This window comes from Pinus tabuliformis, chromosome 2_1 (assembly GCF_031772625.1).
Source record: "Pinus tabuliformis cultivar Carrire ecotype Pingquan chromosome 2_1, CPIR1, whole genome shotgun sequence".
In the NCBI taxonomy this organism is placed as follows: Eukaryota; Viridiplantae; Streptophyta; class Pinopsida; order Pinales; family Pinaceae; genus Pinus; species Pinus tabuliformis.
The window spans coordinates 310328989-310332840 of NC_142299.1; the positions used below are offsets into that span (position 1 = coordinate 310328989).

The window sequence follows — 3852 nt, forward strand, 5'->3', positions numbered from 1 at the left end:
CCATTTTCAAATTATTTTATATTTTAGACCCGGTGCCATGTGAGAAATGGACCAAGTTGAGTATCATGATGTATATTTTGTATAACTACCACACATTTGGTGTGGGACTGGCTGTCTTTCCCAAGGGTAATAATCAAATTGTAAATCTCTCCTTCTAGAAAGTTTAAAGACCTGGTTGCCCTTGTGTTGCACACAGATAGGGCATTCCTCAGACAATTTAATTATCTGCACCAACAGAATTCACAGAAATGGCAGCCTGAATCAATGATATATGTTCTTTCAAAAATATATTGATTTAATAATGCAAATGAGTGCTTGGTTTATCTCACCTTTGGCACACATTTCAAACAAAATAAGTGGCTACACGCTAATTGCTTCGGCGCCACAACGGCATCTGCACATAGATTTATGGGTAGAAGTTTCAGATTTTGTTGTCTGTTGTTAGAATACAGATAAATCATTGAAATAACAATGTAAAAAAACGAATATTCTAAGTACCTAGGCATATAGAACAAGTAAGTTCCTTATCGATAACAGATGTTGATCATGCTTGTGTTAAAGCTTTGGAAATAGTGGGCATGTTCCCCACTGTTTTCTCTGAAGTATATAATACCGTTTTAATATCATTGGATCCATTAAGATTTGAAAATGGACTCTTTGGAAGGTTATGTCCATAGCTGTTGCAAGGAAAGAAACTCACTGATCATTACCTTTTTATAATAATTACCAAAACAAAACAAAGTAGCTTCTATTCAAATACTTCCAGGAACCCATTATTGACAGCTTGTTTTCTAAGTAACATCTTTGTCATGTTCTTTATTTTACAGAACTGCAGACTGTGGATGATGGTCTCTACCTTTCTTGATCGTCATTGTCCTGCTTAGGCTCATCTTCGTTATTCTCCAGTACCTCAAGTAGGTACCCAAAATGATCGGTTGAAGGAAAATTGTTGAGATCTACATAAAAGGATGAATGAAATTACTTAAATGCAAAGTGACAGTCTCTAGAGAACATGTCTTGAATAAGTGGGTATCCTCGGTTTACCTTCTGATGCCTTGGATTCTATTTCAGACTGTGGGAATCCATTAGTGAATATATTCTAGAGGGGGTGAGAAACAACAATAGGTAGTGATGTTGTAGGTACATTTGGTAAATATCCATTTCTTTCTTTACACCAGCTCTTTCTTTAGGAAAATAAATGTCATTTATAATCAAGACTTCATAAAACTAGCCGCTATCATATTTCAGGTATCTGGCTCCAGAATATTTCATGTATGGCAAGGTTAATGAGAAGATGGACGTGTGTTCCTTTGGAGTAGTTCTTCTAGAGCTAATAACTTGAAGAAAACCAATCAATGACAAGAATCCTAAAGGCCAAGAAATCCTAGTTCTGTGGGTAGGGCTCTAGTTTCCTTGCTTGTTTTGTATTTGATAATTTTGGATTCTTTTGGTTTCTTCGTCTTGGTTCAAAATCTTAATCTCTTGTAAATTTCAAAATTTAGGCAAGGCCATTACTGGCAGCTGACTCTGTAAAAGAACTTGTAGATCCACTTTTGGAAGATGCTTATGACATGAGCAAGATGAATAGAATGGTCATTGGTGTAGCATGTTGTCTGAGACAGGCAGCTCAGTTTCGACCTCGAATGAACAGAGTAATTACTCTTATTCTCTTTAGTTGCGTATATATGTTTCAGTTTTTGATCTTATGTCAAATTTAGTTGCTTGAAGACATTTCCTTTCCTGTGAGGAGTTAGTGCTAGAATTGTTTTTGCCCATAACGAAGAATGGCACATGAAATATCGAGTTGATATCCTTCTGACATAGAGTTAAGGGTGTTTAGATCTAGTGTTTAGGGTTGTAATCTAAACATTTGTTCATGGTTCAATTTGTAAAATCATCACCCTTAAACAAGGTAGGCATGAATTTTGATGGTGGATTATGGCAAAATATTTGAAGCCTCAATTGCCAATAATCTCTTTTTCCATTAATGAAATATAATATTCTTTGAATATTAGCAAAAGAGATTACATCATATCTCAAACCAAAGCTTTAGTATGCAAATCACCCCTCCCTGAATAGGCAAGAAGAGCCAACATATCTGCTTTTGCTCCAATATCAAGAGAGTATATATCTTTCCTGAGAATCACTATCCTAGCTGAAATCTAGATTATAGGATTTCAATTGAAAGCTTTGGTTTCCCCAAATAAAGTGGCTTACCTTTGCATTAAACTGGATTTGTCAAATTTCAAACAATGGATAAATGTTAATGTAAGAATATGAACTTATTCTTCCTCATTGTTTGTCTATAACTTATTATTGCAGATTTTGAAATTACTACGAGGAGAAGGAGATGAACTACCTTATTGGACCAAGAGGTAATTGACAATGTCCATGGAATTAAATGAATTGATTGAGGATGAATTTGGAGAAAACTCTGGGAGTTGTGACATCCAAACTCATCTATCACTTGCAATGCTTGGAGTTGATGATGATTTGGTATCAAACAGTAGTCCAGATCAAAGTGTAAATCTTGTACATGAGAGCAGAACCTTGGAAGATTATTTCTATGGACATTATAGTCGTTCAACAAGCTTTGATTGATTTAAATCTACTTCTCCAAGCTTCATAATTTTTCTTACTCCTTGCTTCTGTAAAAGCTTCAATATTTTATACTTGGTGTATTACTGTGAGCCAATGTCACTACTTAGCTGTGTTCAATTTCAATCACTCTGCATATTGGTTGAAGTTGTGTCTAAAGTTGAGTGGGGTCCATGTAAAGTCCCTTGCCAATTCCTTGTATAAATGTGAAAGCCATTAGTGGTCACTCGTTTTAGTGACCCACTGGTGCTCACTAGAGCTGAAAATTTTCTTGTCCTTGCCTTTGGAGCAATTGTATGTATGTGGAACAAAAAGCAATTATGATATCGCTATTGATTTGCCAAACCATTGTTATGTACTTTTTCAGGTCTAAAGATGTGTAACTTGTGGTTTAGCTTGGTACATTATCTTGTATACCATTTTACTTTGAATTTGTTAATATCATAAGCAAAATAGCGATTTAAGTGTATGTATACATGGCAGAACTGCATTGGGCTTGAACTTTTCTAAAATTAAGTTGTATTTAAAGAAATATGGTGTCTAAAAAGCATAGAACTCCAGACATCAATTCTCTTTGCTCCTTGTAGGGTTGAACCAACATCTCTTCTAGAGAAACTCGACAATTCTAATTTAATAATCTTATCGGCCTCTTTTTCTACCTTTTGGGACAATTGCTAGTTTAGAATATTCTTAGTAGTAATCACAAGATTTATCTTAAAAGTAATTATGTCATTTTCCTCTTTTAATTAAATTCATTAATTAAAAAAATGCCATATAAACGTGAGTTATGATTTTTTGAGCATGTGGTATTATAGTAATCCATGGTATTGGCTTATGGTATTATATTGAGACAAAACTTACCCATAAATCCAAATATTCAATGCTAAAGAAACTCTAGTAAAAAGGTTACTGAGAGTAATTTGTTTTTCACGATCTGGCTAAGGCATTGTAATTGATTAGTTTGAGATCCATGTCTCTAGGTGGCATAAGGACAATCAATAAATTCCACATGTTACAATTTACAAAGTACAAAATGGGTTTTCCAAATAAGAAGGGTTTTCCGAACACAAATGTGTCTATCTAAATAAAAATAGAGAGGAGAGCCTAGGCATACTATATAAATGAGTTCCAAAAGTCTATAATTGAAATAAAGCTTATCCATAAGTCTAGACATTCAACACTAAGGAAACTCCTATAAAAGGATTACCATAAATCCAAACATTTAACACAAGGAACTCTCTCTAAAGAAAAAAC

At 34.2% G+C, this 3852-nt stretch overlaps 1 long non-coding RNA gene across 1 annotated transcript; it reads right to left on the reverse strand.

Moving 5' to 3' along the window:
- Window positions 1-506: 506 nt before the first annotated feature.
- LOC149200088 (uncharacterized) lies at window positions 507-1134 on the reverse strand. The gene is made up of 3 exons (XR_016253333.1): window positions 1045-1134; window positions 857-956; window positions 507-677 (listed from the first exon to the last, which is right to left on the reverse strand). It is a non-coding gene; the product is annotated as an uncharacterized LOC149200088 (long non-coding RNA).
- Between the last annotated feature and the right edge of the window lie 2718 nt (window positions 1135-3852).